This window comes from Tupaia chinensis, unplaced genomic scaffold (assembly GCF_000334495.1).
Source record: "Tupaia chinensis unplaced genomic scaffold, TupChi_1.0 Scaffold000101_1, whole genome shotgun sequence".
Taxonomy (NCBI): domain Eukaryota; kingdom Metazoa; phylum Chordata; class Mammalia; order Scandentia; family Tupaiidae; genus Tupaia; species Tupaia belangeri.
The window spans coordinates 7,953,539-7,977,695 of record NW_006159565.1 but is presented as its reverse complement, the minus strand read 5'-3'; the positions used below and the strand labels follow the sequence as shown (position 1 = coordinate 7,977,695).

At 39.9% G+C, this 24,157-nt stretch overlaps 1 protein-coding gene across 1 annotated transcript in view; it reads right to left on the bottom strand.

Moving 5' to 3' along the window:
- SEL1L2 (SEL1L2 adaptor subunit of SYVN1 ubiquitin ligase) overlaps positions 1-23,824 on the bottom strand; it is a 101,072-nt gene extending 77,248 nt beyond the window's left edge. The window contains exons 1-2 of the mRNA XM_027770018.1: positions 23,790-23,824; positions 11,822-11,990 (exon numbers count right to left, since the gene is read on the bottom strand). The gene's annotated coding sequence lies outside the window, so the exon portion shown is untranslated. The remainder of the gene's footprint in view (positions 1-11,821; positions 11,991-23,789) is intronic.
- Between the last annotated feature and the right edge of the window lie 333 nt (positions 23,825-24,157).

The following is a 24,157-nucleotide window of genomic DNA, read 5'->3' as shown; positions in this document are numbered from 1 at the left end:
AGAGAGCGAGAGCGAGAGAGAGGACAGAGACAGACGTAGAGAGAGACAAAGGCAGATAGAGACAGGAGACTTGAAAGGGATCTTCCTACCACGCGAGTTCTGGATGCTGGAGGCCCAGTTATCAGTGGGACATCTTCCTTTCTCCCCAAATGGCTAGATCACAGGAGCCATGGAGCTGGCTGCCTCTTGAAGAAGGGCTGTTCTGGGAGGAGGAGAGGGGATTATTAACAAGATAAAGCGCTAGGTAGGAGGGGCCAAAGGGCCCTGTAAAATGCCTCTCCTTAAAAAAATTCTAAAAAGTAAAAAAATAAAAAAAAGAGAGAGCGAGAGCGAGAGAGAGGACAGAGACAGACGTAGAGAGAGACAAAGGCAGATAGAGACAGGAGACTTGAAAGGGATCTTCCTACCACGCGAGTTCTGGATGCTGGAGGCCCAGTTATCAGTGGGACATCTTCCTTTCTCCCCAAATGGCTAGATCACAGGAGCCATGGAGCTGGCTGCCTCTTGAAGAAGGGCTGTTCTGGGAGGAGGAGAGGGGATTATTAACAAGATAAAGCGCTAGGTAGGAGGGGCCAAAGGGCCCTGTAAAATGCCTCTCCTTAAAAAAATTCTAAAAAGTAAAAAAATAAAAAAAAGAGAGAGCGAGAGCGAGAGAGAGGACAGAGACAGACGTAGAGAGAGACAAAGGCAGATAGAGACAGGAGACTTGAAAGGGATCTTCCTACCACGCGAGTTCTGGATGCTGGAGGCCCAGTTATCAGTGGGACATCTTCCTTTCTCCCCAAATGGCTAGATCACAGGAGCCATGGAGCTGGCTGCCTCTTGAAGAAGGGCTGTTCTGGGAGGAGGAGAGGGGATTATTAACAAGATAAAGCGCTAGGTAGGAGGGGCCAAAGGGCCCTGTAAAATGCCTCTCCTTAAAAAAATTCTAAAAAGTAAAAAAATAAAAAAAAGAGAGAGCGAGAGCGAGAGAGAGGACAGAGACAGACGTAGAGAGAGACAAAGGCAGATAGAGACAGGAGACTTGAAAGGGATCTTCCTACCACGCGAGTTCTGGATGCTGGAGGCCCAGTTATCAGTGGGACATCTTCCTTTCTCCCCAAATGGCTAGATCACAGGAGCCATGGAGCTGGCTGCCTCTTGAAGAAGGGCTGTTCTGGGAGGAGGAGAGGGGATTATTAACAAGATAAAGCGCTAGGTAGGAGGGGCCAAAGGGCCCTGTAAAATGCCTCTCCTTAAAAAAATTCTAAAAAGTAAAAAAATAAAAAAAAGAGAGAGCGAGAGCGAGAGAGAGGACAGAGACAGACGTAGAGAGAGACAAAGGCAGATAGAGACAGGAGACTTGAAAGGGATCTTCCTACCACGCGAGTTCTGGATGCTGGAGGCCCAGTTATCAGTGGGACATCTTCCTTTCTCCCCAAATGGCTAGATCACAGGAGCCATGGAGCTGGCTGCCTCTTGAAGAAGGGCTGTTCTGGGAGGAGGAGAGGGGATTATTAACAAGATAAAGCGCTAGGTAGGAGGGGCCAAAGGGCCCTGTAAAATGCCTCTCCTTAAAAAAATTCTAAAAAGTAAAAAAATAAAAAAAAGAGAGAGCGAGAGCGAGAGAGAGGACAGAGACAGACGTAGAGAGAGACAAAGGCAGATAGAGACAGGAGACTTGAAAGGGATCTTCCTACCACGCGAGTTCTGGATGCTGGAGGCCCAGTTATCAGTGGGACATCTTCCTTTCTCCCCAAATGGCTAGATCACAGGAGCCATGGAGCTGGCTGCCTCTTGAAGAAGGGCTGTTCTGGGAGGAGGAGAGGGGATTATTAACAAGATAAAGCGCTAGGTAGGAGGGGCCAAAGGGCCCTGTAAAATGCCTCTCCTTAAAAAAATTCTAAAAAGTAAAAAAATAAAAAAAAGAGAGAGCGAGAGCGAGAGAGAGGACAGAGACAGACGTAGAGAGAGACAAAGGCAGATAGAGACAGGAGACTTGAAAGGGATCTTCCTACCACGCGAGTTCTGGATGCTGGAGGCCCAGTTATCAGTGGGACATCTTCCTTTCTCCCCAAATGGCTAGATCACAGGAGCCATGGAGCTGGCTGCCTCTTGAAGAAGGGCTGTTCTGGGAGGAGGAGAGGGGATTATTAACAAGATAAAGCGCTAGGTAGGAGGGGCCAAAGGGCCCTGTAAAATGCCTCTCCTTAAAAAAATTCTAAAAAGTAAAAAAATAAAAAAAAGAGAGAGCGAGAGCAAGAGAGAGGACAGAGACAGACGTAGAGAGAGACAAAGGCAGATAGAGACAGGAGACTTGAAAGGGATCTTCCTACCACGCGAGTTTTGGATGCTGGAGGCCCAGTTATCAGTGGGACATCTTCCTTTCTCCCCAAATGGCTAGATCACAGGAGCCATGGAGCTGGCTGTCTCTTGAAGAAGGGCTGTTCACGCGAGTTTTGGATGCTGGAGGCCCAGTTATCAGTGGGACATCTTCCTTTCTCCCCAAATGGCTAGATCACAGGAGCCATCCAAAAGTATTAATTTTTAATTTTTGCCAGTGGACCTGTGTGCTCACCAGAGAAAGAGAGAGAGAGAATGAAAGCGAGAAGTCACCTCCACTGGGGAATAGTCATGCCACAATCCCTTCTCCATTTCTCCTTCCTTTAAGGATGTTTGGGCACTTGCACACATGCATCTGAAGTGTTTCTCAAGCCACTTGGTTGAGAACGCAAACTGCACAGTTGGCCACATGGGATTCAGTCACTTGGACTGGCCTAATTTCATTATTTTTTAAAAAGTTTGCTTATTTTATTCATGATAGAGAGTGCTCATGGGAGAGGGAGAGAAAGAGAGACTGAGAAACACTTTTGACAGAACCTCATCACATAGCTATCTATTTCCCCTAGCTCTCCAATCTTCAAGGTCTTGAGCATATGCTTAAGCACAGGCCTGATATGTTTCAGATCAACTGGGGGCTGAGGATCCAAATATCCTCAGCTGGGCCATGCTGCCCCCAGCATTGCAGTTTAACAAGTCACTGACTGCCTCCAAGGCTGGACCTAATATTTTAATATTTTGAGGTTGTTGATGTGTACAGGTTTAGAATTACAGATGTTCCTTAGGATTGTTCCTTTGGGTAGTATGGATTAAGCTTTTTCTCCCTATTATTAATGTCACCTTGAAGTTTATTTTGTCTGAAATTAGTATCAGCTTTTATTTGATTTGTATTGCCTGGGATATTATTTTTACCCATTTACTTTCGTATTTTTTTGTATGTCATGTTTTTAGTAGGTCTCTTACAAATTGCATATAGCTGAATATGTCTTTCTTTTATTTTCTTTCTTTTTAAAAAAAATTTCCTAGAAGGCATGTGTTTTCACCAGATAGAGATAGTGAAAGAGAAAGAGAAAGTAAGATTTTTAGTAGCTTTCTCTTAAAAAATTTATTTACATAAACTATGAGTGAATTTAAGAAAAAATATTCAGTAAATAATAGGAACATTATTAAATAGTGAGCAGGTGGGTTTCCTAATAAACAAAATTTAAGAGTCAAAGAGTGCCCTTAGGGAGGCCAGCAGGTGGCAAAGTGGCTAAGGCACTGGACTCTCACATGGCCCACCACGGTTTGAGTCCTGGACCTGTCAACTTGAAAATTACACCAGGCATGTGTGCATGCATGCCCAAAATCCCTAGAGGAGACTGGAGGAGAAGGGATTACGGTGTGACCATCCTTTCCAGGGGGGTGATTTCTCACTTTTTCTCTCACTATCTTTGTCTCTCTCTGGTGAGTGCTCTCACCCTATGTCAAAAACCTTAAACAAAACAAATAAAGAGTTCTTGGAAACATTTGGAGAAATTGGATCTTACATGTCATTTCTTGTAAGTCGACTGCCCCAGGGAGGAGACATGACCTTGGGTAGGCATCTCTCTGTACCTGAAGACAAACCCTTTCAGAGGTTGATTGCTGAGGTTGTCTGCAGAATGATCCCCCTGCCATTGGGTAACAAATCCCTCCACGAAGAGGGGTCTAAATAGCATTTCGCAATGTTCCCTGCAAATATTTTTAAAAGTCTATAAAGGAGAATGAAATAGTAAATTTAGCCTAGCTGGTCACACCTTAGAAATAGAAAAAGGGATGACTAGGTTAGTTGGAGACAAAGTTCTAAGACACCTCCCTCTAAGAGACAATACAGTAGTATTTGGGTCTGATTACCAAAATCAATGATGATTAATTCTAAGAGATGCCAGGAAGGACCTGGTTAGAAGGGATATAAGAGGTAGCATTTGAGGGGCCTGCAAGAATAGCCTTCATTGTTCCTACTGCATGATTGGTTATTGATTTGTCTTGTTAACAATTTAAGAAGGATAATTACTCTTTTAGACTTAATTCTGAATCAGAAGGAAGAACTAGTTCATTGAAGTTATAATGTTAAAATGCCCCAAGGAATAATAAACCTGCTAATTTTAAAGAAAGTAATAGATATCTGTGAAAACATTGTGTTCAGATATGATATACCATTCAAGTATACTCTGAAAATGCAAGGTTTTATTATTTTTATGTAGCTCTTATATTATGGGGTATCGTAGAGAGAATGGTAAATTTGAAGTAAAAAGAATCTGAGTTTATATTCTAGCTTTAGAAAGAATTCAGCTCAATTTAATTTGTCCAATATTTATTCATTCTAACCATGTATGGATACAGTGCCCAAGCACAGATTTTGCCTTTAAGCAATAAGGATACAAATGCTATTCATTATTTTTAAGAAAATTCTAGGTAAAGGGATGAATAGCAAAGGACTGAAAATGGGTAAACAGCACCTCTGTTTTCCAAATGTGGAGAAATATATTCTAGAAACTACAGCTTAATGTTAATCTCTTTAATTTTTAGAACAGATAATTATACATGGTCTGTGAGTCTTCAGTGAAGAAGATGTGATCACTAAGAATTAAGAAGGGTTTTTTAGAATAAGTTAGGTTAAATCTTATTTCTTTTTTCTGAAGGGCTGATAGATCTGGGGAATACAGAGAACACCCGTATCCTATTTTTTAATGGTATTCTGTGCACAAAATGTTCAAATGAGAACTGGATGAGAATAAAGCTTAACAACGCTCTTAGTCAGCTTGATAATCATGTGTACTGATATTTTTGCTTCATTCCATAGCTTGAGAAGTTCAAACTCCTCTCCTCTAAGGAAAATTATTTCTCCACTGCTTATTGCATTTTAACTTATGATTACACAAGTACTGTTCCTGGGCCGTACCATACTGACCAATATTGAAACCCACTATTTCTTTGAGTTGCTACAAAAGAATATTCATTCTTACAAAGCATTTATAAGGAATTTAGACTTGACCTAAGATTCCATAGAGTAAAAAGAGAAGATGATTTATCCCAGGAATAAAAATTACTTTAAGGGCCAGCAGGTAGCATGGTGTCTGAGGTGCTAGACTCCCACAGGGACAATCACGGTTGGAGTCCTAGACCTGGCAGCTTGAAAACTGTGTGCCAAGTGCATGTAGGTGCATGACCAGAATCCCAGGAGGTTTGGACTGGCAGACAGAGTAATGGTTACATTAGTGGACTCCCATGTCATTGACTGCAGTTGGTATCCCAGACCCTGCAGCTTAAAACACATGCCAGAAACATGTACATGTGTGCCCAAGATCTTGAGAGGAGAGTGGAGAAGGGATCGCAGCATGGTCATCCCCGTGGCGGGTGGCGGGGGGCAGGGGGTGGGGGGTGATTTTTTGCCTTCTGTCTCTCTCTCTTTGGCAAGCACATGCACCTTATCGTAAAAATCTCTCCTCCACACCCCACTCCCGCAAAAAAAAAAAAAAAAAAAAAAAATCTTGGAGGAGAATGGAGAAGAAGGGATTATAGCATGCCCATCCCGCTCCTAGGGATTTATCACTTTCCTTCTCACTTTCTGTCTCTGGCAAGTACACATGCCCTACAGCAAAAACCTAAAAAATAGAAACAAAAACAAAAAGCCCAACTTTAGCAATCATCATCGGCATTGTGGATTTAAAAATATCAGCAGGACTACCTCAACTTTGTAGTCTTAACTGGCTTCTCAGTCACCTTCTTTCTCATCTTCACATCGTCTCTCTCCATATTTCTTGTCCCATTTTCCTCTCATTCTTTTAAAAACAAAAGTGACAAAATCTTCTTTCTGGCTCTGCAGGGAAATCTTTTCCATCCTTGAAGATGTGGCATCACCTAACATCATGCTTCTGTACAGAGTGGAGGTGGGATATTTGCCTACCATCTATCCACGAATGCTGGTTAAAACAGCTTCCCAAACAAAGACCGTGCACACTCTCAAGGCATTCTGATCAATAACATTTTCTCGTCCTCATTACATGTAGATTTTTATCTGGTTTACCGATGAGTTAATACCATTCTAGATATTTATGAGCCCTCGCCTCTACATTGTTCCTATCTTGCTCATCTCTCTAAAAAGATTAAAGATTGTAAGGCATGTGCTTATTGAATTTTTGAGTGACAGAAATCTAGGAGAGAATAGCTAATGAATTGACTGATGTCATCCATAAGTTGGTATACTAGTTCAAAATGAGCACAGCAAAATTTAATAGGCATGAATGTAAACAGCTTAAACTTAGATTCAAAAACTTAGAGGAACACACGAGGACTAGGAGAAACCTGGCTGTGGTCAATTTTGCCTCTACTAGACTTGACTCCAGTTCGTTCTTATCCAATCAAACACTAATCTAGTTGTCGTGAAGGTATTTCATGGATGAGATTAAAACCCATAGTCATAGGGAGATTTTTCTAGATAAGCTAGGTTGGCCCAATTCAGTCAGTTGCAAGATCTTACAAGTGGAACTGAGGCATCTCTGAGGAAGAAAAATATTCTATCTATGAACAGCAGCTTCAGCTTATGCCTGAGAGTTCAAGCTTGTCCTTCCTGATAGTTTGACTTACGGATTTTGGACTTGCCTAGTCAGCCTCCACAAGTCAGTCTCTTCCAATAAATCCCTACGTGTGTGTGTGTGTGTGTGTGTGTGTGTATGTGTATATAGATAGATATAGACATATTGGAAAAGTCATGATATTTTTCTGTTTTCTATGCAAAAATGCATCATGACTTTTCCAACAAACCAGTAACTCCTACTGGTTCTTTTTTTTTTTTTTTTTCCCACCTTATTGAACCCTGACTGAGACATATAGGTAAGAAAGGTTTTAATTTTATCTTACTTTGTTATGCATCATCATGCAAATTGGTGCCAAAAACAACTAAGGGGGGGGGGAGCAGCAGGTGGCATAGTGGTTAAGGTATTGTACTTCCACATGATTCGAATTGCAGACCCAGTGGCTTGAAACTCATGCCAGGCACATGTACGTGTCTGCCCAAAATCCTGAGAGGAGAGTGGAGGAGAAGGCATGGCCATCTTCCCAGGGGGTGATTTCTTGCTTTCTATCTCTCTGTATCCCCAGCAAAAGTCACTGGAAAAAAAAACCCAACAAGGTCTTAGAAACAACACAGACGAGCACTATGTACAGCAAGGTAGGCAACAGCTCCATGGTACCAAGCACAAGACCCTCCATATCAGGATTGTTGTGTCCGGCTCCAACTGCCATAATCTAACACAGACTAAGATCACTGTTGGGAAGAAATATGGGCTTATAAATAAAGAACGTTGTAAGAAAGAGGTATGTTAACTAATATTACAGACTACTTTGTATGATACACTGAGTTTAATCATAGGTATTTAAGTAGGATCTGGTGTCATCTGCCAGGAATACTTGATGAAAGATATTAGACTAGATGGCCTCTAAAATTCTTTTTACTCTGATTCTAGAACTTTACTGTTTAAATAACGGAGCTCTATGGCATGCTAGCAAAAAGCCCTTCACTGTCTTAGTCCCTGTCATCCATCTCTTCATCTAGAAAGCCAGATGTGCTGGACGTTTTCTGATTGCCCGGGACTCTAATCCATATGGACTGCATCCTTTGGAGTGCCATAGGTCCTACTTTCTGTCTATTGCTTTTATTACTAGTGATCTGTGTTTATTTCTATCAGAAGGACACATTTTCTGATCTATGTAAATCTTAATAAATGGATATTATGATTTATAAGTCAGGGCTTCTCAAATGTCCTTGGAAGTACTTTTAATAAGCAGCAGCAATGAATGCATATACATTCCCTGAAGGCCTAGTGAATAAGATATTCCTTTGAAGTCTTTGCTTTCATAATTGAACATGTGGATTTTTTACATCTACTATATATAATAAAGCAGTTAGTTCTAAAGTAAAAAATGTTTCCATTCATTTGCCATTATTTATTTTTCCTTAAATTCTTCAAGTAAATTTGGTTGCTCAGGAAATTGTAACATGTCTATCATATCGTTTGATATTTCCCCAGAACTGTTTTGAGAAGCATGGATTAAAATTTCTTAATACTGGGGCCAGCAGGTGGTGTGATGGTTAAGGCACTGGACACTACCCTGTGGTCAACCATGGTTTGAATCCCAGACGTGGTGTCTTGTTTTCGCACTTTCCCTCTCTCTCTCTCTCTCTCTGGTCAAATTAAATGAACGAATAAATAAAATTAAATAATTCTTAAAAAAATTTAACAATACTAGTTTTGTGAGAAACTCATGGTATACTGGTTAACACTAGAGATCTCAAGTTCAAATCCCTATTTCCCTATGAAATTTAGTTTGTGATGCAAAGTCAATTATATCTCTGTGCTTCTGGTCTTACATCTGTAGAGTAGAGGTAATAATAACTTGTCTTGCGGCCAGCAGGTGGTGTGGTAGTTAAGGACACTGGATTCCTACATGGCCGCCTGTGGTTCGAGTCCTGCATCTGGTGAATTGTTTTCTCACTTTCCTTCTCTCTCTCTCTCTCTCGCTTTCACTCTCATTTTCACTCTGCTCTCACTCTGTCCCTCTCTCGTCAAATAAAAATAAAATAATAAAAAAATCTCTTATCTTAAATTGGATAAAGCACTTTAAAAAGTATCAAAATGTCCACTTAGATTTAGCTTATTACATATTATTATTAGGCATAATGTAACTACACCCATGCAAAGGAGAAGGATCTCATTTGAAGAGTGATATTCTATACTCTTTTAAACAGTTTCTCTCTTAAATAACCTTTTCTTACCTTATTTGCCAAGCTAACAATACTTCTTATTGCTTTGATCCAACATGCCTATTGAGGTTCATGGCACTTCTAATACTTGTAGCTAGTGGGATACTCTTCAGTACATGTGTGTATGTGTGTAAGTTATCCCCACCCCTTATATGTTTACCTAAAGTCAGAAGTGCTTGTTACAGGGAACCAGCAGTTAGCGTAATGGCTATGTCGCTGGACTCCCACATAGTTGACCGCGGTTCGTGTCCCGGACCCGGTGGCTTAAAACTCACGCCGGACGCGTGTGTGTGCGTGCCCAAGATCCCGAGAGGAGAATGGAGGAGAAGAGATTGCGGCGTGACCATCCCCCCTGGGGGGTGATTTCTCGCTTTCTGTCTCTATGTCTCTCTCTGTCTGTCTGGCGAGCGCACGCGCCCTACAATGAAAATCTCTCAAAAAAAAAAAAAAAAAAAGAAGTGCTTGTTACAGAAAATATGAATGTAAATTGCTATTTGAAACACGATGAAAACATTTCATAAAGGAAGGTTACTAAAAATATCCAATTTAATTATAGAGGAGACATCTAGAAATTACTCGAGAAAGTTCTACAAATATCTAGAAACATTCTGTTCATGATTGTTTCAAGTGTCTCTGAGTTCCTCATCCCATTAAAAACCCAAGTTGGAAAATCATAGATAATGCAGTCTCGGCGTGGTTTACGTTAGAAAGGTCACTCAGTAGACCTATGCTAAATAAAAGGCAGGCCACAATTCTATGTCAAAAAATTGTCAAAGAAATGCTTCAATATATATGATTTAAATGTAAAATAAATTTAGATAAGGAGTCAGCCCTATAGCCTAGTGATTAAAGGAGCCAGATCCCATATTACAGACTGCAGTTTAAATCCTTAGCCCTTGTGACTTAAAAACACACCAGGCTTGTGTGTGTGCTTGCCCGAAATCCTGATGGGATGGAGAAATGGAGGGAAGGAATTGTGTTATGACTATGTCCCACTGGGAGATGCTTTTTCCCTTCTTCTCTCTGTCTCTACCTAGCCAGTGTATACACCCTCTGGCAATTATAATTAATTAAGATATGTACATATTTTAAAGCACCATTAAAAACTGACATTGTTGGGACCAGCAGGTGGCATGCTGATTAAGGTGCTAGACTCCCATATGGCCAACCAGTGTTTGAGTTCTGGATCTGGCAGCTTTAAAATCATACTGGGTATGTGCACATGCATGCCCAAAATCTCAGAAGAAAAAAATGGAGGGGAAGGGACTGTAGTATGGCTATCCCCCTTGGGGGGGTGATTTCTCACTCTCCCTCTCACTGTCTCTTTCTGTCTCTCTTCAATGACCACATGCACCCTATGGCAAAAATCTAAATGAAAAACAAAAAAATCCCCTGACCTTGTTGATTTTTTTTTTTTCAAAAAAGTTACTCTCTATTAAATAAGATGTTAATAAAATAAAAATTCATGGCCTCATGATTAAGGATGTTGGATCCCATGTGGCTTACTAAGTTGTTTGAGTCCCAGATCAGGTGGCTTGAAAAACACACCAGGCATGTATGTCTTTGTGCATGCTCTAAATTCTCATAGGGAGGAGAAATGCAGAAGGGATTGCAGCATGACTATTCTACCTGAGGGGTGCCTTCTCCCTCTCCCTCTCTCTCTGTCTCTCTATTGCTCTCTGTAAAGACCTCTGGCAAAATTAAAAATAATAAAATAAACACTTATACATATCTATTAGAAATGAGATAGCATTTATGCATCAGACTTAAATAAAATGTTGAAAATGATTCTTAATTTTTATAATTGAGCATTAATTAATTTCTGCATACAGACCCTATTGAGATATTATTTTTATTTTCCACAAACCTATTGCCTCTAGAGAAACCTATAAACTAATCAGGTATGTTTTTATTAGAGAGTTTTAGATTGCTAGACTAGAAAAAAGTCACACAGTAATTTTGGTTTCTTGTAAAGTATTAGGAGAATAGCTGATATATGTTTTACCCACATAATTTTGGAGATCTTTTTCCTCTGAAAATTGATTATCAACCTTACTTATTATCTCCAGTTCAAAATCTGAATCTAAGACAGGGAATGGAAGGTGAAAAAATTTAATACTTTCATGTGTGTAAAAATGTATGATAGTAGGGACCAGGAGATGACGTAATGGCTATGTTGCCGAACTCCCATGTAGTTGACCATGATTCGAGTCCCAGACCTGGCAGCTTAAACTCACGCTGGATGCATGTATGTGCGTGCCCAAGATCCCAAGAGGAGAATGGAGGAGAAGAGATTTCAGAGTGGCCATCCCCACTGGGGGGTGGTTTCTCACTTTCTGTCTCTGTCTCTCTCTGTCTCTCTGGCAAGCACAAGTGCCCTGTAGCAAAAACCTCTCAAAAAAAAAAAATTATGACTGTATCCTAAGACTTCTCAGAAAGAGCTCTAAAATTTGATTTTACATTGTATAAAATCATTTTAAGCTGTTTTTTAAAAGACTTTTTTATTTAACTTTATTTTTTTATTTGTTTTAATTTGACCAGAGAGGGACAGAGCAAGAGAGAGAGTCTGAGAGAGACAGAAGGTGAGAAAGCAAGCCTCCAGGTCTGGGACTTAAACCATGGTCAGCCATGTGGGAGTCTATCACCCTTAGCCACCACACCATCTGCCAGCCTCATGAACTCATTTTAAATTTACATATAAGAAGGTATTCTACTTACAATTATTTTTATTTCTCTTCAAAAGATTTTTATTTTCAGTTCCTTTTATCCTTACTTTACGTTGATTCTTCTTTTTTTCTAAGAGATTCTGGTTTTTGCTAATTACTTTACTTGGTTTTCTTCGTTCTAAATTATGTGATAAAAATTCTTTGATTTCGTTTGCTGGTACCTACAAAGAAAAAGATTTTTTGCTCATTTTGCTAATGTTTAACTTTTTAAAATGAAACAGCAGAATAGAAAAATTCATCTATTCATGGCAAAAATACAGGCTTAATGCAATTACCCTAACTCCTGCTTTTTTCACATTGAAATGACAGATGGCTTTCTTCATTTTAGGAATCCATATGTTTTACAAATAATCATCTTTTAAACCTATTACATTGTCATTTGAACCGCAGAGCCAAACATTAAGAACTAAATGTTTTAAATAAAACAGGAGGAGAATTTAACTAATTTACTCTTCCACTGGTAAGTTGTCATGGTAATATCAATTGTATGAGCTAAAAAAAAAAACAAACAAAAAAATGAAGATGTTGATATTGCCTTACACATTACAATACATTTATAACGGGGCTCACCCACAATGGCACACACTGCTAAGTCACTGTGCTTTGCAGGCTGGGACCACCCAGGAAGCCTGGATACAATTATCAGTTCCTCTGAAGAACAGGCATGGTGGGATGCACCTATAACCCCAGGAACCGGGGAGACTGAAACAGGAAAATCATGAACCAGGAGCCGGGCTGGGCAACGTAGTGAGATCCTGAACTCTATCTAAACAAGAGCCCGGGATGGTGATGTCTCTGTAGCCCCAGCTGGGAGGCTGAGGTAGTAAAATGGTAACATAATACCTTGTCTTTAAAAAAAAGTTTTTTTTTTTTTTTTAAATATGTAATGGGTAGAAAATATGGAAAATCTTGTAACTGACTATAAAGAAAATATAGAAAAATATTTCCTGAAAGTCCTTTGCAGACATTATATAATTAACCTCTTTTAATTAGGGCGATAGGTTTAGGAAGCTGATTTTGAGTTATTAATGAAAGCTCTGTTCCATGCTGTCATTCAGGGACCCAGGCAGATAGATGCTCTACCACTTTCAACCTGTGAATTCTAAGATCTCAGTGAGTGTCAATATCTAGCAGACAGAAAGGGAAAGAACACAGAGGATCATGCCCAGAAAGGGTTTGGGGGTGGGGGTTGTTTACTTCATTCAGTTCATTATTTTTCTTTCATTCGTAGGCCAGTCCTCTCAGCAGTACACAGTGTTGTCAGCCATTTTCTATTGACTGATGCAATCAGTTGACATGACTCTACCAAGCTGTGGTGGTGGAAAGTGGGGTGGAGAGGTCCTGGGGAGCATTATCTTGGTATCAAGAAAAAGAGAGCATGGACTTCATGAGCCTCTTGTATTTTCTGGTATAGCGGGATTATCGTGTTATTGCCAACAAAAGAATAACTAATTTTTCAATTAAAAAATAACTAGCACTTGGGGCTAGCAGGTAGCGTGGAATTTAAGGCACTGGATCTCACATGGCCAACCACACAGTTCGTAACCCAGACCTGGTAGCTTGAAAATTATGCCAAGCATGTGTGCACGCATGCCTAAAATCCTGACAGGAGAATGGAGGAGAAGGGATTGTGGCATGACCAAACTTTCCAGTGTGGGTATGTGTAGTAATTTCTCATTTCCTCTCTCTCTTTGTGTCTCTCTGGCAGGCACATGCACCCTATGACAAAAACAAAACAGAACAAAACAAAAAAAAAAACAAGAGTAAACTAGCATTTTTTTTTTTTTTTTTGGAGATGTTTTTGCTACAGTGCGCATGTGCTCACCAGAGACAGAGAGAGACAGAGACAGAAGGCGAGAAATCACCCCCCAGGAGGAATGGCCACACCGCAATCCCTTCTCCTCCATTCTCCTGGGCACATACGCACACGCACCTGCTGTGAGTTTAAGCCACCAGGTCGGAGGCTCAAACCACGGTCGACTACATGAGAGTCCAGCGACATAGCCATTACGCCAACTGCTGGTCCCAAAGTAAACTAGCATTTAAGTTGGCAAAGTAGTACAGGGTACAAGCTGGGCAAATGCCTATGATTGGTGTTTCTGCCTCCTTTGACAGAGGCCAGTGTTTCCTGACTTTGGGTTCCTCTCATCCAGTGAGAATGGGTAGAACAACAGCCTGCTGGAGCAAGTAACAGAGAGCCTTGGGAGACAGAGAGGCATTCTTGGACTCAAAGACATTCACAGGTTATATAATTCAAGAACACGTATTGGTTGAGCATTTATCTCAGGCCCTGTTGTAAAGCCAGGGAGACAGCCATGAAGAAGAAAGTCTGCCCTTATGCAGCTGACTTTCTGGCAGGGAATATAATAAGCAACTGACAAAATGAGTTTTAAAAAAGGTAAGGGGATGGGAATGCTAAAAGTTGGTGTTTCAGGGCCAGCAGGTGGCATGGCGATTAAAGCACTGGACTCCCATGTGACTAAACTCAGTTTGAGTCTCAGATCTGGTGGCTTTATTTCTCACCCCACCTCCACCCCCCCAATCTCTCTGATTCCTTCTGCTGAGTACATGTGCCCTATAGCAAATTTAAAACCAATAATAATTGTAAATACAATTAAATAAATACATCTTTAAAAAAAACTTTTAAAAAAGTTAATGTTTGATGCAGGATGGTTAGGAACAAGTTCTTGGGTAACATTTGGGTAGATGGCTGCAGGAAGAGAAGGAATTAGTCATGAATTACCTCATGAAAGAGAGTTCTGGCGCAGGGAATGGCAAGTACAAAGGCCCTGAAGCGGGAGCACCCATAGGTGCAAGAAGGATGTTGCTGGAGAAGAGTATGTGTGAATGGGAGAAGAGTGGTCTACTATGAGACAGAAAGGCAGCTTGGAGGCCAAGCTTGTGATTGTGAATCTTGTTCGGTGTGAATGGGCAACTCCTAGAGGGTTCTGAGCAAAGAGTGGTATTGACTGACTGAAATTTCAAAAAGATCACTCTGATGCTGTGTGGACAATGTTACATGTTGGAAAAGGAGTGGGGAAAAGAGGAAGATGACTGAAATAAACCATGTGAGAGTTGACAGTGAAGGCAAAGTAAAAAAATGTTGGAGGGGGAGGTCATAATAATGGTTGGTTTCTAGATATATTTCAGAAACATTGCTTATAATGGACTGGTAATATATGTTTTAGTCTTAAAATAGCAAACCCAAATACAAATATGTTCTTAAATACCCAAAGCCCATTTATAGGATAGCTATAACTCTTAAGCAAAAAAGATTGAAGCAGTTTTGATAGTCTCTTACTTCTCCACATGTTTCCTGCCCCTTCATTTCCCTGCTTCTTGAAGATCCATGATGGGTGAGTTATTCTAAAATATTCCTTTGAGTATATCACTTTCTAACCCAGAAGCCCTCAGTCCTTAGTGACAGAGGATAAAATCAAACTCCCTTGCACAAAATCTAAGATTCTTCACCATCTGGCCTAAAAATGTCATGGTGACCTTATTTCTTACTGTTTCTGCATGTACGTGAATATTCTTGATAGTCAAACTCTTCTACTCACTGTTCTTCAAATACAATGAGTTCTTTCCTACTTCCTTGCTCTTGGTTATATAGTTTTCATCACACTTTTTTTGTTCTCTCAGAATTATTACTCCATATTCCAAGGCCTAAGCCAAACTCCTTGTCGCCAAGAGCCCCTGATTTTATCCTGATGTGGCCTGTCGTGATCTCCCTTTCTCTGAACTCGTGATTTCTTTCCGTCTTGCCTAAGTCAGTAGCTCAGTGCTCTACAATCTCTAAATCTGACAGCATTTTGCATTATATATTTCATGCTTTATGTACTCAATTAATTATAGATGCTTTGTAAACTTTTTAGTATATTTCTCATTTAGAGTACCTTGAGTAGAGGAGAGCATAATGTATGGATTTTTAACAATTTTATTTTGGAACCAGCAGATAGCATAATAATTATGTTGCTGGACTTCCACATAGTTGATCTCAGTTTGAGTCCTGGACCTGGCGGCTTAAAACTCTTGCCTAGTATGTGTACATGCATGCCCAAGATCCCAGAAAGAGAATGGAGGAGAAGGGATTGCAGCGTGGCCATACTTCCTGAGGGGGTGATTTCTCTCTCTTTCTTTCTCTCTCTCTTTTCTCTCTCTCTCTTTTTTTTTTTTTTTTTTTGTCTCTCTGTTTTTCCGGTGAGCATATGTGCCGTATAGCAAAAATCTCTCCTAAAAAAAAAAAAAAAGTAAAGAAAAAGAAAAATTTTATTTTAGGGAAATCCCTTGTTTCATTAAAGTGCAGGAAAGGGAAGAATATCCTCTCACAAGATAAACTAAATGATTAGAGGAAAGAGGTTTTGAATTTATTTCACTGTACATTTAATCTTAATTTATTTGTGGCTAAGTCATGCTTTTTGCACTAAGAGATATTCCCAAAGTAGGACCCAGTCGTAGGGGTATTTTGCCTGAAGGTAAAAACATAAAAATATACATACAAAAACAGTATTGGGGTGCATAAAACCTTTCTAATAGTTTCTAGTTAAAAAGAATAAGTCAGGGGCCAGCAGAGGGTGTAGTGGTTATGTTGCTGGACTCCCACTTGGGGGTCCTATTTGAAGTCCTGTACCTAGTGGTTTGAAATTCACACTGGGTGTTTGTATGTGTGTGCCCAAGATCCCAGGAGGAGAATGGAGGAGAAGGGATTGTGATGTGGCCATCCCCCCTGGAATGTCTCACTTTCCCTCTGTCTGTCTTCCCCTTTTGCCCAACACTGTCCTCCCCTGAAGGCAAAAATCTTTCCAAAAAAAAAAAAAAAAAGAATAACTCAGTTTTAAAGCTAGACATTTGACTTAATGGTTTTTACACTGTTTTGTTTGAATGATAATTAGCTAGTTTAATTTTGAAAACAACACACGATTTTTCTTTTTAAATACAAGAAACTTTGAGTACTTGTTAACATATGAACATATATCTTATGCACAATCATCCATCCTAACTGCTCATACCCAAAAATAAATGTGTTAACAGATTTTAAGTTTTATTTACTTTCCCTTCATGTGTTTTTTTTTTTTTTTTTTTTCCCTCAGCCATAGAACCTGTGTGTTCACTGGAGAGAGACAAAGAAAGTAAGAAATCATCCCACCCCCACACTCCGCCAGGAGGGACGGCCTTGCCACAGTCTCTTCCTCCATTCCCCTGTCAGGATTTTAGGCACACACACACATGCCCAGCATGTTTTTCAGGCCACAGGGTCTGGAACTTGAATTGCACAGTAGGCCAGCTGCTGGCCCCCTTCATGGTATTTTATATTCACTGCTTATTTCCTGTGTCTAACTGTGAGAAAGTTAATAACTACTCTGCAACTCGGTTTATCCCTCTGTGAAACAGGGGTAACAGTATTGCCCCTTTAGGTTTTTGGGAAGATCAAATTAATGCCTGTGAAGAGGCTTGGCAGAGTAAGCACACAAATATTGACTATGACTACTGTGATGACTATACATGTTTTCTATATAAGTAAATGTTTTGTTTCATATTCTAAACTATTAGAACTTAGCTCTGGCTATTTAACTTGCTCAGTCAGTGAACCAACATGTCTTAAACCTGAGAAATTGGTAAATATTACCTTTTTTTTAAAAAAATATAGTTTTTCCTATCTCTTAAGCAGAACATCTAAAAACTTTTTTATTAGTAGAATTTCTTTACACAGGTAGTCCCTGACTTTAAAAAGCTCAATTTAAGATTTTTCAACTTTACGATGATGTGGGCTGCTGTTTGTTTCATTTTTTAAAAATACTAACAATGATTCTGGCTTAAAATAATGACTGCATTCTGTTTTTCACTTTTGGTACAGTAGTCAATAAATAACAACACTTTATTGTAAAATAGTCTTTCTCGTAGATGATTTTGCCCAACTGTAGAATAATGTAATTTTCCAGAACATGTTTAAGGCAGACTGGTCTAAGCTCTGAAGTTTGGTAGGTTAGGTGTATTAAATGCATTTTAATTGTATGATGGGTTTCTTGGGGTATAACCTCATTATAAGTCAAGAATCATCCTTATGCCACAGGTTTGCTAGATTAATTTTGTTTGAAGACACTGAACAGCAATTTCACTATACCCTAGGCCCCCGATGCTGCCTGAGATGTAGTTGGTAGTAAATATGTAAGCCCCCAGATCCTATGCTCAGTCTTTAATAGCACATTAGCAACAACAAAATGACTAATGTTGGGACTTTAATAGCCTCCTCAGCGGAGTTTCAGGAGGCAGCAGGTGTGAAATAATCAGGTAATGAAGCAACTTTGTTCTTTAAGAGCTAGACAGAAAGCACTGTTCATTCATTCAAGATATTTATGCTAGGTTTTACCAGGAATCGGAGATATTGTAGAAAGTAAGAATGTTTCAACAACCAGTAAACAAATAAATGAACAAGTTAATATCAGTTATTAACACATACAAGGAAGAAAAATAAAACAAGATCATTGTAACTATCAAAAAAAAAAAAAAGGAAAAAAAGGAAACAAGGTAATGTACAGAATGAAATGCAGGGAGGACAGGGGTTGATACAACAACTAATTTAGATCGAGTACCCAAGAAAAGTTTTACTGAAAAGATGACTTTGGAGCCAAACATTTAATGACAGGAAGGCAGTCTCGCATAGAGACAGAGCATTCTGGGCAGAAGGAACAGCAAGTACTGATCCCTAACGTGGGAATAAACTTGTATGTTCCAGGAATGGATATAAAGCCCAAGGGGCTGAAGAAATGTGAGCTAATGGGAGAATTGTAAAAGAGGAAGACAGAGAGAGAAGTAGGGAGTTGTCTTATACGGGGACATGGAATGGAGTTGGCATTTTATTTGAAGGGTGAGAGGAAGACATTGGAGGGTTTTAAAAGACACTCTAGTGTACTTGATAGAAAGAAAGACTACTCCGGCTGACACGTGAGGAAGAGATTGCACAGTGTTACGTGTGGGAGCAGGAAGAAGAGTCTGAACACTATTATAGTAAACTACTTTTTCCTTTTTGTTTTCATTGTTCTTTATTAAATTTTTAAAAATTAATTAATTTACATTCATTCATTGAGCATCGTCACAACATACACAATGTGATTTCCCATCCAGAATATACTTATGGTGGCTTAATTGTACATGTCATCATTGATAATTTTCCATTTCTAGATTCATATATATATATATAATATATATATATATATCTGTATGTACATATGTACTTTCCCTTTATTTCATTGTTCTCAATGGCCCCTTAGCCATACACTTGACTTATTCCCTTGGTGGTGGTGGGGGGGTGTTCTCAGTTTCTCCCTAGTAGTGCATTAAATACCTGCAGGTTTATTTTTTATTTTATCAGAAGTTTTTTTGCCATAGGGTGCATGTACTCACCAGAGAGGGGAGAGACAGAGAGAGACAGTGAGAGGGAAAGGGAGAAATCACCCCACAGGAGGAAAGGCCATGCTGCAATCTTTTCTCTTCCATTCTTCTCCTCGGATTTTGGGCATGCACACACATGCACTTGGTGTGATTGTTCAAGCCACCAGGTCCAGGACTCCAACCACAGTTGACCAAGTGTGGGTGCAGCGCCTTAACTACACCACCTACCGGCCCCACCTGCGGCTCTATTAACTGTGATAACAATCATTTTTTAATACTGGAGGAAATGATATTGAAACTCCTGAAAACATTATATCCTTAGCACAAGACAAAATGTCTTTATTTTGTTTCTTATGGGGCGTATGTGCTTGCCAGAGAGAAAAAGACAGAGAGAGAAAGAAATCCCACCCACCCCCAAAGAAGGAACGATTACGCCACAATCCTTCCCCTCTATTTCCCTGTCAGTGTTTTGGGCACACATGCACACATACCTGGCGTGTTTTTCAAGCAACAGTGTCCAGGACTCGAGTCACAGTCGGCCATGTGGGGTTCAGTTGCTTTAACCTCCACCCTACCTACTGGCCCTCTTTAAACATTTTTTTTTTTTAAATGTATGTGTTTATTTTGTGTGTGTTGGGAGATAGAGCAGCAAGTAACATTTTCTTTTTGTGAACTGTATAGTTGCAAAGCCAGAAAGAAAAAAACTAAGGAAAGAGCAGATCTACTTAGGTAAGTGCTTTTTCGTTTTCTGTGATTTTTTTTTGTTGTTGTTGTTGTTTTGTGTTTTCCTCATAAGTATCTGTTTATGAAAGATAACCAGACTTTGCCAGGTCTACAGTGGAGTACAGAGGAGAAGGTCAGATCCTGTTCATTGCTTTGAGTAATGAAACAATGTGGCAAGTTCTGTGAATTGAGGGAGTCAAACCTGGCTGAGTGTACCACGGACATAAGGGAATATTGCCATGCAGTCACTGTCACCTTTGGTCTTTTCACTCCTGAAGTCTGCTCCATGAGGTGGGTGCTAAGGAGGTTTTAAAAAATAGATACTCCAATGGAATTGGGTGAGATCAACAGTCTACGAACAGGCTAACCTTGGCATATTTCTCCCTTACCTTTGACACAAGATAGGGCTTTTGTTACTTTCCAATATTCTGAGATCTGATCAAGTAGATTTTTAGTTTTCTTTTGTGACTACATGAATAGAGTGGGGTCCTTTCTCATTTTTACCATAGGTATCATCTACTTATGTGGGGTTTGGGGAGGACACGCATGGGTCTTAGCATCCTTGATCTCCGGTGATAAGGGTGTCCAAAGGATTTTCGAGATTTGGATTTGAGATTCATTCATTAGTTCAATAAAAGGAGTAAGGGCCCCCTATCAAGTGTGATTGTGTTCAGGAGTTACTGGGCTGTGTTATGGTTTGGAGGAAGGTTTGTCCCTTGAAGATTCATGGTTTAGAATTTAATGTTTGGAGGTGGTGAGGCCTGCGGGTTTGGGGGGTGATTGGATTATGGCAAGTGCATCATGGAGGCTACACTCTCATGAAGAGATTAATGTTTCCATAAGACCCAGTGAGTCTAGTTCTTGTGAGAAGGGGTTAGTTCTTGTGAGCCCTGGTGCTATAAAAGAGAGCTGCCTACAGCTGCCTCTTCCTCTGTACCTTTCTACTTCTGAGCTTCTGTTGGGCATGCTAAAATCCTTGGCCATTTTGCGATGCCTTTGGCCTTCCCAGCCATCAGAACCATAAATCAGGATAAACCTGTAGTCTCTTAAATTCACCCAGTCAAAGGTATTTCTACTAGCAGCACAAAAACAGATTAAGACAGGCAGGTGCTACATATCACAAGATACCAAGAGCCCACAGGAGAAAGCTAGATGATTTGCTGAAAAAAGAGGAGGAGGAATCTTTCGGGAAGTCTTCACCTGCTCCTGCCCAAGGACAAGCTATAATATTATTTCAGAACAAGTTCACTTTTGTTTTCTTTTACTTTTTTTTTTTTGCAGAGATTTTTGATAGGGTACATGTACTCGCTGGAGAGACAGAGACAGAAAGCAGAAAGCAAGAAATTACCCCCCAGTGGGGATGGCCACAACGCAATCCCTTCTCCATTCTTCTCTTAGGATTTTGGGCTTGCACGCAAACATGCCCGGCCTGAGTTTTAAACCTCTGGGTCCAGGACTCAAATCGCGGTCAACTACATGGGAGTCCACCAATGCAACCATTACACCATCTGCTGGTCTATGCTCTCGTTTTATTTAATTGCTAGAAAGTGTATGCACGTATCAGAGAGAGACAGAGAAATAGAGACAGAAAGAAAGTACACCTCAAGTGGGGCCTGGTCATACTGCAAACTTTTCTCCTCCATTTCTCTATCCTATCAGGATTCTGAGTACACATGCACACAAGTCCCATGTGTTTTTCCTTTTCTTTTCTTTCTTTCTTTCTTTTCTTTTTTTTTTTTCTTTTTGAGAGATTTTTGCTATAGGGTGCATGTGCTCACCAGAGACACAGAAAGAGACAGAGAGACAGAAAGCGAGAAATCATTCCCGGGGGGGAATGGCCATGTTGTAATCTCTTCTCTTCATTTCCCCCTTGAGATTTTTGGGCACACATGTACCTGCTCTCAGAATGAGTTTCAAGCTGCCAGGTCTGGGACTCAAACTGCAGTTAGCAACATGGGAGTCCAGTGACATAACCATTACACCATCTTCTGGTCTCGCCCCACATGTTTTTCAACCTGCCAGAGCCAGGATTTGAACTGTGGTTGGCTGTGTAGACTATAGTTCCAGATGCACGAGATTTAACCACTGAGCCACAGGGCTAATTCAAAATTCACTTTTATTTCTACTGATAGTAATCCCACTTCTAAGTATAGAGTGTGGTAGTTATAGCAATTGAAGAGGAGCTTAATTTGGAGGTTAGAAAATGTTGCAATGTAAAGAGAAATTTTAAATTCATATAAATACTTTTTCTCAGTTAATTCCTCCAATTTGGATTTGAGGCTTATTCATTAGTTCCATGAACATCTACTGAGTGCCTGCTATATGCCAGCCACTGTTCTAGTTGCTGAGATGATGGCAGTGAACCACACAGACAAAAATCCCTGCTCTTGGGCCAGCCCTATCTTGTAGCTATGTTGTGCTGTGCACAGGGAACTAGATCCCACCTGGCCAGACACACTTCAGTCATGGGTCTCCATGACTTGAAAGACACACTAGCCTCATGTACCCAAAATCCTGATGGGAAGGAGGAGAGTAACAAAAACGATTGCAACATGATAGTGTCCCATTGAAGGGAGTTCTATCTCTCCCTCTTTCTCTGGCAAGTACACGCACCCTCCAGCAATAAAAAGATAAACAACAATAAAGTCCCTGCTCTCATGGCATTTATATTCTAGTCTAAGAACAGTGATGACAAACAACAAAATATTGTCTGTTACATGATGATAATTCTGAGAGGAAAAGCACAGTAGAAAAGGGAGATAAGTAGGTTCTGTGATAGGGTTTGCAAATTTAGACAGAGAAAGTGTAAATTTAGAGTGTCCAGGTCTACTCTGAAAAGATGACATTGGAACAAAGACCTGAGGGAGGTGAGAAAAGGAAGCCACATGGGTATTAGAGTACAAAGACATTGCAAGCAGAGAGAACAGAAAGGCAGGTGCATGCTTGGGAAACACCACAGAACCCAATGTGGCTAGAACGCTGTGAGCAGGGAAACAGCAGGAGAAGATGCTGTTAGGGAAAAGCAGGGAGGCAGACCTCAGAGCCTGATAAGCAAGCCACTGTAATGACTTTGATTTTCCTCTGTGTAAGATGAGAAGCCACTGAAGAATTTCAAGTAAAGCAGTGACTTGAAACAACGTACATTTACAGAATCAGACCAGTTTATGGATTGAGAATAGACTGAATATTTGAAACCCCTACTTCCAAGTTGTCTGAAGACAACATGAGGTTAATAAAGTTTAATAAGCATCAGTGACTGTATAAGCCAAGCTTGTCTTTTCTCATTTTTATCTTAATATTTAAGACCGAAGGCAGGTCACAACTTAGGAGAAGGCTTAATACCAGTATTATTCTCTAGTGGACTGAGTAAATGTTTGTTGAATAAATGAATACTATTAAGTTTTTCTTTTTTTCTTTCTTTCTTTTTTTTTTTAGATTTTTGTCATAGGGTGCATGTACTCAACAGGGAGAAACAGAGAAAGGGAAAGTCAGAAATCACCCCCCAGGTGTATGGCCAAGCCACATAGGGATTAAACATTTTTGGGGGGTGGGGAGGGCTGGCAGGTGGTGTGGTGGTTAAAAGTGTTGGACTCCCACATGGCCGACTGTGGTTTGAGTTCCAGACCAGTAGCTTGCTTTCTCACATTCTCTCTCTCTCTGGTCCTCTATGGTCAAATTAAAATAAATAAAATAAATAAAAATGATTCTTAAAAAAAGATAAAGAAGGAACAAAAAGAAGTTAATAATTATCTGTTTAAGAAATTCTGAGCATGTCAAATAAATATGAAAAGTGCCTTTAACCTAAATTTTTTACTGAAAAAAATATAATGATTTAGCAAAATATTTACCTGTGTGGTGACATTTATTTCTTTTTGTCCTTTATTATGTTTTTCTGCTTCAATATCTGCAATATACAGAACATTTTTGTAAAATTTAAAAGCATTTTCATTTTAAAATTTCAGTAAGTACAGGGTCAGATTGTGGCATAGAGATAAAACACAATGCTCTGCAAGGCAGTCCTACACAGGAAGGTTCTCAGTTGAAGTCTAGAGACTTCCCTGAATACACACAGGAACTGGGACTGGCTGAAGGCTAGTGGTGGATTGTAGCACTGAGACTCTGTCAGGCGTGCTCGCTCGCTCTCTCTTTCTCTTGCTTATAGAAGAAATAAACAAAAAAAAATTCACTACATACGGTTTCCTGTTAAAACTTTCTA